Source organism: Elephantulus edwardii, unplaced genomic scaffold, assembly GCF_000299155.1.
Source record: "Elephantulus edwardii isolate Elephantulus edwardi_28Jun2011 unplaced genomic scaffold, EleEdw1.0 scaffold00001, whole genome shotgun sequence".
In the NCBI taxonomy this organism is placed as follows: Eukaryota; Metazoa; Chordata; class Mammalia; order Macroscelidea; family Macroscelididae; genus Elephantulus; species Elephantulus edwardii.
The window spans coordinates 13,206,187-13,219,558 of NW_006399751.1; positions in this window are offsets into that span (position 1 = coordinate 13,206,187).

The following is a 13,372-nucleotide window of genomic DNA, read 5'->3' on the forward strand; positions in this document are numbered from 1 at the left end:
TGCAGCTAAAATAATATGCACAGATGCTGAAGCAAGAGAAACCAGGGTTTGGAACACGGGTCCATCACTCACTTGGCATCTTGGCTTGGATAATTCATTTCTTTTCCCGAGCCTCCTTTTTTCTTTAGATTTAAAATAAAGAATAAGTAAAATAAATATGTTTGTTGTGAGGAAAATAAGATTATATATGTAAGAGTGTAGCGTATGTAATTAATTAAAGGTATAATTTACAAATCCAACAACTGTTGTTAAGCAACTCAGATTTTTTTTCAAACATTTCAAAATTTTCTGTTGCTTGCATACCACTATTAAAATTTGTGTCTATTTGTGAGGCACTTTTACACCTACTTATATTATTTCTAATTCTATATAAGGGGGAAGATAATACATTTTGATGGAATCCTGGCAACATGATACACACAAATTATATCCCAAACTAGAAAATAAATACATTATGAATCAGTTAAGGTCCAGTCAGAAGACAGAAATGACAGTGTTAATATGAACAAGAACATTTGATATAAAGTGTTTCTTATTAAAAGGTTATAAGCTACTAAGAGGAACAGGAGGAGATTCTAAAGAACAAACACACAAAAAATTCAGGGAGAAGCCTCCTCTGGGGTTGAATACTCCATGTACTTCCAAAAGAACAAACATCTTGGATTAAGTGTAGCCACCGTGCTCCTTGGAGACAAAGCTTCATCTCACACACTTTGTGCCATGTTGTTAGTGGGGGCAAATCTTTAGACAAGGACATCATGCTTGGAAATATGAAGGTTCAATGCAAGAAAGAATAACCTTCAATGAGATGGATTGACACAGTGACTGTAACCACAGACTCAAGTATATCAAAGATGATGAAGACGACACAGGATAGGACACAATTCAGAATTATTAATGAGGTTGCTGAGTCGTCAACTAGCCAGCATTTAAAACCAACAACATTCGAAAAAGTAACTGTCTAGACAAAAGGATGACCCCCAACTCCTCAAGGCTGAGATGCTGGGCTCCTTGGGGAAGGCGTAGCTACAACGCACTGGATGGTAGAAACATTCACTAGCATGATTCACACAAAGTCACCAGTTGGGTGTCATGGACTAGAACTAGTTTTTAAGAATCTGCTCATTGAGATTCCCAGAGAGTTGCTGGTACGTGGGGTCACTAAGTTCTTTCCCACCACTTGAAGTTCCAAGAGAAGAAAGAAAGAAAGTTTACACTTTATCCATCCCCAGTATTCTCTATTGATAAAGCCCAACACTGCACCGGTTTACAAAGGAGAACACATTTACAAGATGTATCTGGCTTAGTAGTAAGGAGTCATGCTGCCAACTCGAAGACACACAGTTTGAATCTACCAGTTGCTTCACGGGGGAAAAGCTGGACATCAAGGACTTGACGGCACATAACAACAACAACAATGCTAAATAAAACTTACTGGCATGTAGCGCTGAGTTTTAAATACATAGTTCCCTACTATCCTCTGTAGGTGAATAGCGTTGATAGCATACATTCAATAGTTCCATTTTAGAGATGCCAAGTAAGCCATTAGCTAGCAACACCCAATTAGCCACTTAAATTCAACTCATTGGTGTCAAGTTGAAACCAATTTATCGTTGGCCCTGCAGCGAATTTCCTAGGTTGTCAGTCACTCAAGGTGAGATTCCACATCTTTCTGCTGAAGAGCAACTGGTAGACAAGAACTGCCAGAGAAGAACAACCTATGAGTTAGTAGTGTATTTTCCTTCAGACTACACCACCAGTAGTGTCCCTACTAGACAATTCTAGTCATAGCAAAATTCTTTTCTCCTGATGACAAAATTGTCTTGACTCTAGATAGTTTATATGCTGAAGAGTCGAATTCTTACACATATGCTTCCTGGTTCTTACAAAGACTTAACAATTTCAAAGCATTCAGCTAACTTAACTAAATTTCTTTTTATTTCAAATCAGAGGGGTAACCTTGTACTGAGTCAGAATGAAGTACAACACTTACAATGGATTTTAATAAATCATGAGAAGCAGCTCATTTTCATTGAAATAATTTTGGGCTGGATTTTAGAATCTGATCTTAACTAAGTTTTTACTGCTTTGCTCTGCCAGGCGATGCTGTATAGCACTGAGTCAGAACCGACCAATAGCTGATCACGTAGCAGATTTTCAAAGACAGTAAATTGTACAGAAGGAGACTGCCTATGTTTCATGTATGGAGCAGCTGGTGGATTCGAACAATGTGCCTTCAAGATGGCAGGCAGCTTCTTACTGCTGGAACCATCATAGCCCCCTTTCTCTGGAACTCAGAGTCCTCACCCTTAAAAATGTAGAAAGAATTTATCTATTTATCCTCAAACTGCTACATAGTTCTGCAAAATTTTTAGACAGAATCAGTGACTGGAGTTTGACAATATGCTTTGGGGCCTACAGAGTTTCATGAACAATAATTCTACTAACTTTTTCTAACTATATATACCACATCCTTCATAGGATAAATTTCAAGCATTGTAGTATGATGCACTCAGTCTTCCAATACTTGGTCCTTATTTTGTTTTCAACTTTGTATCTTCACATTTCTGTATTGTTCTGCGCCATCAAGTTGGAATAAAATCATAGCTGATCATCCAGTGGTTATTAAGAGGCTGTTAGCCACACAGAAGTAGATTGTTTTCCTTAGTGTCACGGAGCAGCTGGTGGACTCACACAATCTGCCTTTACTTCGTAGCACAACTCCTGGCCCCTAGTTATGAGTTCTTCATTTATGATACCTTGGAATATTCCAGATAGTCCGCTCATTCCATGTCTGTTGGTTTCTTCGCATAGCTAAGCCCTCATTCAAAAAATATTCTGTTCTTGTTTTAACTTAAGTGACTGTTCCTCATTCCCATCACCCAGTTCAGAACCTATCTCTTCCAACAAGCATTTCATAAACCTCACAAACTTCCTCTGGGTTAGGTGTCTTTGGTCTTATTCTTCTGATTAACCATAGCCCTATAATTTCCTTCTGGATATACAGTCATGATCTTTTTATATATCTTTAACATATTTTTAAAGATTTTTTTTCTAGCATAATAGATTTATTTTATCAATGTTATCATTTATTCTACAATCGCTTCTGAATCCAGTTTGAATTTCTGCAGTTCCCTGATGATCTAATGCTCTAGTAAATATTACATAATCTTCAGCAATATTTTTTTTGCCTGTGATATTAATGATGTGTTTTTAATGATCCCCCTCCAATAGTTTCTGTGTTCTATTGGGCAACATTTTTTAAATACTATTATCAATATCCGATGAAGTGGAAGACAACAGGAGAAGTGCTTTAGTGTTTTAATCTATATCACTTCATATTAAACTGAGTATTTAAACGTGCTCACTAAGTGGTTGTGTATATACTCTTTCTATTTCAAACCATGTTAAGAAGCTTTGTAGTTTATTTATTGTATTTATATGATCCCTGGAAAGGATTGTTCGGGTTATCTTACCTGGATATTAAAAGAGTAGTTTTGAAATATATTTCAACTTCCTTGTCCAGAACGTCTACATTTGTGGATCTAAGTGGTAATAGTAATATAATATCAAAGTGCCAAACATTTCTTATCTGGAAATGCTTCATTTCAGCCACAAATGAATATTGTCAGAGGCTATTAACTGTGTCACCTTAACAGATGAGGCCAGTCTCCCTGCCTGACCTTGCAAGGGTGCTCACCTGGAAGAAACGTTGCTTTATAAAGGAGTGGAAAGGTAAAGGGGTGATCTGGCAGGGAACGGAGTGAAGTAGACCATCAGCTTACTCACATTCGGGGCACACATTTTCAGTTGAGTCAAAGTTCAGCGGTTTGGCATTTCTGATACTGCTTAACTATCTGGAAATCAAATTAAACTCAAGTGGGATTTTGTTTTTTTAGGTTAGGTTGTTTGGGTTTGGGTTTACCCCTGCCCCCTCGCTTTTTTTGTCCTTAGTGACTCATGAATTTCTCAGGTTCCATAAGGTAAAAATAGAAAAACAAAAACATAAGCCCACTACCTCCACGTCTCATACTGAATACAAATTGGAACTGCCATTCCATATTTTGTTGTTGTTAAGTGTCATCGAGTTTACCAGGACTCCTAGCAAACCTACAAACAACAGATCTGAATCCGTTCTGTGCCAGCCTCATGATCTCTGACATGCTCAGGCAATCAAAGGTGTGCTAAGGTTTAGAAATTGATATAATCAGGTAGAGTATATTCGTTTTAGTCACAACACACTACCACACACCAATCGGTTGAACAGAGACATTGAACATTAGAATCCATATTTATACCCATGGACAAATCACCCGATTGGTACTGGAGAAACAAGGTTCTGACATCTGCAACCACAAAACTCAGTCCTGGAGACAATGACTGGAGACAATGAAAACCCAGACATTTTACTGATACGCATGCATATGAGAATCAAGGACTATGAGCTTTGCAAATCTGCCTTTCCCTTGGTAGACTCAGCAGGAGCTTTGACAGAAAGGAGGAGGCCAAGGAGGGAGGACTCACTGAGCACCTTGTCTTGCCCGGGTGTCTGGGGGTGGTAAGAACTCTGGGCACATTGACAATCTTGTCAAAGGCCTCAGAGCACTGGCACCATGTAAAGTTTCACAACCAAAAAAGCTGATAATTGTCAGGTGTAAGATTGCTGGATAGGACAAAGGCAAACTCCAACGAAAGAGTCCTTTAAGTTACTGAGTAACTGACTAAACACTCTTGAAATGTAGAGTTAAGACTTAGAAGGTAGAGAAAAAGAACAACACATAAACCCACAAAAAGACAAACCAAAGCCTTTTCTTTCTTTTAAACCCTTGTAGAAGGAAACAGCCTCTCACAGCTCATCTAGTCTTTGTTCATTAGTGTTCAAGTCCTCAAGTCTGTACCTGAGATGGTCTTTAAATTCTGCTGGGACAGACTCAAGGTCAACCTCTGGTTCTTGTGGATTTGATTTTATTTTCTTTAGCTTCAGTTTGAATTTGCTCATGAGTAATTGATGATTTGTCCACAATCAGCACCTGGTCTAGTTTTCACAGCTGATACTGAGGTTCTCCATCAATTTTTCCCCCCGCAGATGTAGTCAGTTTCCTGTGTATCCCATCAAGTGAAGTCCATGTGCATAGTTGCCATTTATGTTTCTTTGAAAAGATATTTGTAATAAACAGGCCATTGTTTTTATAGAATTCTATGATTCTATCTCCAGCCTCATGGTTTAGGACCAGGAAAGATGTGCATCAAGGATACATCCTACCTCTACACCCTTTCAATCTATATGCAGAACAGATCATTCAGGAGGATGGACTTCATGAAGAGAAATATGGCATTATGATTGGAGAAGACTCGTCAACAACCTGTGTTATACAGATGACACAAAATTGCTTGCTGAAACTGAGGAGAACATGAGGCATTCTCTACAGAAGGTCAAAGACTGTAGTCTTCAATATGGATTGAAGTTCAACATTAAGAAAACAAAGATTCTCACCATTGGGCCAATTGGCAGCATCATGATACATGGAGAAGAGACTGAGATTGTTAATGACTACATCAAAAGATGGATTGCATTGGGAAAATCTGTTGTCAGGGACCACTCTAGAGAATGGAAGAGCAACAATAGGAGTCTTGAAATTAAAATGTGCTTGTTCCAGGCTATGATCTTCACAATTCCTTGCTATGTATCAGAGAGCTGGACAATGACTAAGGATGATGGAAGAAGAAACGATGCCTTTGAGTTGTAATGTTGGAGAAGAGTATTGACCATACCTCGGACTACTAAGAGAATAAACAGGTTCATCCTGGAGAGGGTGAAACCAAGATGCCTCTTGGAGGCAAGGATTTTGAAGCTTCAACTCACATACTTTGGGCACGTGGCCGGGAGGTACCTTGAATATTCTTAAAGAGAATTATATCATGCATGGAAAGGTGGAGGGACAGCACAGGAGAGAAAGACCCTGGATGAGATGGATTGACTGGTGTAATGGGATTAAGTGTGTAGGAGGTTGGCTCAGTATAGGGCAAGGTTCCGAGTTATTATTGTACATAGGGTGGCTGTAAGTCCCAGGTGACTTGATGGCACATAACAACAACAATGAAGCATTAACTTTGCTTCTAATTTAGGATACTGTGAGCAGTTAGTATTTACTCATTACGGAATTAATCTCCTAGTATTATAGTGGTTGACTACAAATGAAAGACTAGCTTATTAAGGTCATGCAAAATGCTACTTTAACCTGCTACAGGTAATTATTTCATGGTCTTATGCCATTGAACAGGTATTATAAGATGTTGGGTTTTGACTACATTATCGCTGGTCACAATATGGTACAGGCATCATCGCGCACATATGTAATATCAACATCCTCTCTATTTCTTTGAGTCTTGGTAGGAAGAAAATGAAATAATGAGTGAGGAAAAAATTTAAAATTATAAAAACACCCAAAGATGACTCCTCAAAGTTCCTCCTTTTACTCAAGCTTAAATTCATCTGATTGCTATCGTCCTCACATTAAATGATGCCTTGCGGTACTATCTGGGTGAAATTTGGTATACAGAATTGTTCTTGAAAAAGAAGGACTTATCAGAAATAAAATGTTTCATGTCTGTGAATATCAGCTCATGTGTTTTCAGGTGCCATCAAATCCAACCCAACTCAGAGTGATCAAAACCATAGAGCCCAGAAGATCAAAACCTTTCCCAATTAGGTACCATTCTCACAATCTCCATTGTGCAATCACCGCACCATCTCCTTAAGATCTTCCTCTCTCTCACTGACCATTTCTTTTTCTGAAAACGATATCCTTTTCCAACGGGCTGCCCTCCCTCCCTGCAATATCATGACCGAAATACTCAAGACCAAGTCAAGAACAATGTGGCTGCACTTCGACCAAGAAAAACATATTTCTTGTTTGGACAGCACATGACATATTCAATATTGTTTGTCAAGGCCGTAATCGAAAGGCATCAATTTTCCTTCAGTCTTTTTTATTCAGTTTCAATTTTCACATGCAAATGTAACAGTTGAAAATACCATGATGTGGTTTAGAAGACTCTTGGATGTTAAACTGTTCTTGTTCTTCAGTGTTTTAAAGAGGTCTTTGATAGCAGATCTGCCCAATGTAATATGTCATTTGATTTCTTGGAGAATGCTTCTATGGATGAAATCATTCACACTTCAATCTTTCCTCCATATATCATGATGTTGCTTACTGTTTGTGAGAATTTTCGTTTTATTTATATAGTTGAGGGGTAATCCAGATTGAAGACTGTAGTCTTTGATCGTCTTCAGTAAGTACTTCAGGGTCACTTTGAGCAATCAAAGTTCTGTCTTCTATCAATAGCTGGTTGTTGATGAGTGATCCTTCAATCTTTATACCTCTTTCTTCATATAATAAAGCTTTTCAAATTATTGATTGAGCACATATATTGAATAGCTTTGGTGAAAGGATATGATCCTGACATACGTTTTTCCTGATTGTGAATCGTGCAGTATCCTCCCACTGTGTTCAAACGATTTTCAGTTCACACACAAATTCCATACGAACACAATTCAGTGCTCCCATTCTTCTCAACTTTATCTACAGTTTATTATGATCCACACAACTGAATGTTTTCGCATAGTCAATAAAACACAAACAAACACCTTTCTGGTGTTCTATGTTTACAGTCAAGATACAACTGACACCAGTAATAGTAACCCTTGTTCCACTATCTCTTCTGAATTTGGCTTTAATTTCTGGCAGTTCCCTGGTGGGTGTTCTGCTCTGGCCATTTTGAATAGTTTTAAGCAAAATTTTACTTTGATGTGAAATTATCTTATAATGTCCCCATTGTGTTAGACCAGCTTTTTTTTTTGATTGAGTATAGATGTGGATATTTTCCTATTGGTTGGCTAAGTAACTATCTTCTAGCATCAAGGTAACATGCAACCATAGTATGACAAAAATAACAGAAAAATGGTGGAGCAGCACATATTTTACTTGTATAAGGGATAGGTGAATAGGAAGATTATATAAATAAAAAGCAGAGAAAAGCAGAGAAAAGATTTATGCTGGTGAGTAACAAAATAACAGCTATCTCCCCCTTGGAAGGTCCCTAAATCCCCTTCTCTAGGAAATTATCAGTTAAACACTCTAAATGGTGAACAAAAATAGGCAGGCTTCACTAAACCACTTTAATATATTCTTCAGTATAGGACAATACGTGATTTAAATATCATAGTAGAGCTTTATGGAATCCCACGTTCTCTTGTTCTAATTGCTGTTGCTGCCTAATTGTGAGCAGACTCTGGAGGACCGAGTTTCCATGCCATGACCTATTTGCTCACTGAACAGTGCTTAAGAGCACTGTCTGTTCTTCTATCCTTTACTTGTCAGAATTAGACCTATGGTCTAGTGCTATAAGACTTCATGTTTGAGGTCTGTATAACCATTAGTGGGATAAAACAAAAGAATAAATAAATGGATTGCTGCTTTCCTTTAAAACAAAACAAAGACAATGACAACAAGTGCCCTTATAAAACTATAAGCACATCCATGTTTATTGCAGCTTTGTTCACAATACTGAAAAGTTGGAAACAACTCAAGTGCCCATCAATGAACGAATGAATAGAAAAGCTGTGATATAGTCTCACAATACTATGCTGCATTGAAAAACAAGGAACTCACAAATTATTATACAAAATGGGTGACCCTGGAGGACGTTATACTGAGTGAAATATCTCAGTTACAAAAGGACAAATACTGCATAATGCCACTGTTGTAAAGCAGGACTGATACTGGGGTTGAGGGGAACTAAGAAAAGAGAGGATAAATAATGTACACTACACTGGGAGAGAACTGTTTAGGAGAAACACACGATTAGGTATTAGCATCATGAGAAGAGTTCAGAATGAAAGCTATATAGTGGAGTGGACTGGGGAGGGGATTGTGGGACAATGAAAGTTTTTTTTTTCTTTTAATTTTCAAAGAGAAAAGCAAACTGGGGGGAGCGGTAGGCAGGGAGGAAAGTGTGCAACAATGAATGAATGGAAATCCAAAGTCTCTGTAAACTTTCATCAAAATTAATTTTTTAAAATAATAAAAAATTTAAAAAAAAAGACTACAAGCATATGTATGATCTAACATTGTTCAAGTGAGAGTTAAGGGAGCGCTAAAGTATCCCATCCAATCCGAGGGAGCTCTGATGGTTTGATATAAAAGAAAGAAAAAAGTAAAGGCAATGGCTTCACACGATGCCAAGTTACACAAGTGTTGGATAGAGATACCTTTGCGCAGGGAACCACCCACACTGCTTGCGTGGAATGTCAGCAAAGCAGATGGAACAGCTTGTAAAATACATTCAGCTGATCCCAACCATTTATTATAGTTTTTTAGTAACCCACAAAAGTGAAAAACAAATGGTGGTCTTTAGCTTCTTAGATTTGTGTTGGCTTCAGGAGACAGATTCTGTCATTTTAAAAACTGCCTGCAGAAGAAATTTCATGTCATTAAATCCTTGCAGCAATGACTGAATTTTAGCTTTCAGTGTTGACTGTTTTGGATTGGATTGCTGATGTTTACAATAATCTTAGCAATTTGTGTTCAAGATCCACCGTTTCTTCTGGCGAGGAAGGCTTTTGCTTTCATCTCTGACCGTCATCCCTCTGACTGGGAAGAGGATGAGGCTAAGAAACAAAGTCATTCCTACAGGATGACATGGCAGAAGAATGAAAATAGAGAGTCTTAATGTCAAAACTCTAATTCACTTGTTGATAACATTTGCCTTTTAAGTCTAGCCCAAATCATACTGACCCTGCGGGACCTAGCAGGTTTTCCTCACAGAGATCTCTAGGCTGTATTTGTTATAGGAGCAGATTTCTCTGTCCTTTATCCCAAAGAGTCATTATTGGCTTCACTTAGCAGCCAAGAACCTATTCCTGGAGGCATCAGGACTCCTCTGAGCAAAGTATTATTGTTTGGAGGAGTTATCAAATTGATTCTGACTCATAACAATCACATGTGACAAAGTAGAAATGTCTGATAGCTTTTTAAAAATTTTCTCTGTAATCATTATGCAAGAAGATTCCCAGATGTTTCTCCCAAAGAGACTCTGAGTGGATTTGAAGAGCCAACCCCTTTGTATGCAGCTTAGCACTTAACTTTTGCACTACCAGGACTCCTTTAGTAATATGAGCATGTGCTTCTGCTAGGATTTCTATTTTTTTTCTTTCTTTTCTACTTCTGTCATTTTGCATTGGATCTGCTATTAAATTCATATTAACAAAGATAAAGGAAAGTACTTTGCTAAGTGCTTGTAATAGTATACATAATGTGTTGGGCTGCTTAGGGAAAGACCAAAGGTTCGAATATACTGGATGCTGCAAGGGAGAAAGGTTGGCAGTCCCCTCATGTAAAGATTTATGTCTTTGGAAACCCAATGAAGGGTCACCATGAACTTGATGAAAGTGTATTTGAGGTTGGTATCTGTCATAGCAAATATAGGTAAGAATAACATTGAAAGTAACATATCAAATATCCAGCTATATAAATTGTTCTCAATTTTTTATTAGTCATATGATTTCTGACTTAATTGCGTTCTCCCTGATAGAAAAGTTTGCCCCTTTGGGAGAATTTCTAAGTAGAGATAATAATGTCCTTCTTCTTACTGGATATTTTTAGGAGAGAAATATAATAACTATATGCTAAAACATTTGAAAAAATATAAATGTATTACATTCTTGTTGACTATAATATTTGAGAATTTTTATACTAAAACTTTAACATACAGAGTTTGCCAGCAGGCTGGCTCTCCCACATGAAAGTGTGTGTTTAATGATACGGTGGTTTTCTGGAAACAAATGAGCTGAAACTTCTTCCCTTTCAACAGCCATAGGCTCTTCATAATACTAATACAATCAGAAGTGATAATTTTGATTGGAAAAATAAACACAACAGGAAATAAACAACAATTTCCAGAATCAGGCCTACATTACAAAATCACCTTCAGGACATTAGCGAATTAAACTCCTTAATTTGAAAAAATCATATTTGCCTGATACCTCTGATGGGACTACATTTTGATTTTCAAAAAGGAAAATGACGGCAAATGTCTAACTCTTCAAATGAGCTAGTGTAATGGGATCAGTTTATCTCAAGGGAATGTTTGTCAAATTTTTAGAGATAAACGACAACACTTAACTAAACAATCACATTGGTGAGAAATGACAAAATGCGGCAACAAGTAATCAATATTGGAATTTCATTAACTCCTGGGAAATCATTCACAATATGACTCCAAAGTTAACTCTCACTCCTCACTTTCAGATAAATCATAATAAAATTGTCATAGTTTTACATCTATTTTTTTCCACTGACTTTCAGATTACCAGTGACAGGAAAGAAGTAAAGTTGATTCACTCAATGCAACTCTGCAAAACCAGAGTTTGTGTTGTTATGTAACCTGGAGTGGGAACCAACTCCTACCTGACTCTCTTTGTGGGCATTTAGAAAAGAGACAAGTTACAATTTATTGATGGATTACTCTGCAGAATGGAGTTGGAATTCATGACATTTAATCTTACCAACTGCCCTGTGATGTGAACCCTGACAGTACAGAGGTTAAGGGCTTGGCTTCTAATTAAAAGTTGGCCATTAGAAAACACTACAATCAGGGAGCTCTGGTGGCCTAGTGGCAAGAAGCTGCACTGCAGTCCCAGAGGCACACAGTTCAAATCCACCAGATGTTTTGCTGCAGAAGAAGGGATAATCTCCTTCTGTACCAGTCAGATCCAATTTGATGGTACACACACAATAATAATAAAATAAAAATTAATAATTTTTTTAAAAGAAACCACCACAATATGAAATGCTCCATGATACAAATATGGAGCAGTTTGCTTTCACAAAGATTATAGCGTTGGAAATCTGATGAAGTAGTTCTAATTTGTCCTTCAGAGTATCAATGATAAGGAATGGATTTGACAGCAATGGGATATTGGTTTCAACGATGAAGGACTAAATCATACTGTTGGTAAACAGGACAAGTAATAAGCAAAGTTCACGGCCACGTCTATTGCACTATACAACCAAGAGATTTAGATGTTTAATAAAGTATATTGAAAACATCCCGACTCACTCAGAATCAGATAGATGTGACTGTACATGTTGACTTTGCTACTTGATGTTTATCCTGGCATTTCTCTAGGATTGAGATGCAACTCTAGGGATAATTTAGAATTATTTCTTTTTAAATATTTCCCAGGGGGATGCACATGTGTTATTTGCAGTTATTCCCGCAGGAAGTTATCTGGCACACATAGCAGAAGCCACTGTTGACGCCATATTATCCACCTGAAATATAAATCCAAATTTTAACATTTATTAAAATAAATGCTACTGTAATGGTTAAATTTTGTGTTCAATGTAAGGTCAAGTACTTAGCTTTTATTACATTTATTTCACTTTTTTTTCCTTCAGTCTGCGCAAACACTGAGTACATTTCATGCACCATACGCTATGGTGGAAGCATAGGTCTACAGCCACCAAAATGGAACATGATATATTACACATTTTCAATATATGCATAATTTAGAGGAGAACATGGCCTTGTGTTACTCTAACAACAATATGGACTGTAGTACTTTTTCAATGATAATCAGTTTCTAATCTCCAGAATGTGTGATTATTACAGTAGAAGGAGTTTTGTATGTGTGATTAAATTGACTTAAGGTAGGGAAATTATACCATATTATAAAATCTGATACAATATGATCACTAGAACCCTCATAAGAGGTAGAGAGGTGCATGAGAACAAAGGGTGGAAATGTGTTGGTGGATGCAGTGACTAGAGGTATATTGCTGGAAAACAAGTTCATCCCTAGATGGTCCAGAAGAAATATAACCTTGCTGACACCATAATTCCAGCCCTGTAACAATCCGTTTTTTCTTTCTGACCAGCGGAAATATAAGATAATGAAGTATCTGTGGTAATTTGTTACAACAGTACAAGGAAACAAACAGGAATGCTGAGTAGTGATCTGTGGTAATAAGACATATTTGTTGACTTACTTATTTATCCAGAAAATATTTCCTTTGTTTCTAACCTGTTCCTATGGAGCTCTGGTGGCCTAGTGGTAAGGAACGGCACTGCAATTTCAAAGACACACAGTCCAAATCCACCAGCCACTCTGCGGGAGAAAGAGGAACAGTCTTCTTGGCTACAATTGAACTGCTTCTGATAACCTGTTGCAGAGGCAGCTATGGGTTGGTTCCAACTTGATGGTACACAACGACAACAACAACAACAGTCTAAAGGTTAAGGATCTATAAAGTCAATTAAAAATACTGTGCAGACACAGCTGGAAGAAGAGATATTTGAGAGAAGAGAT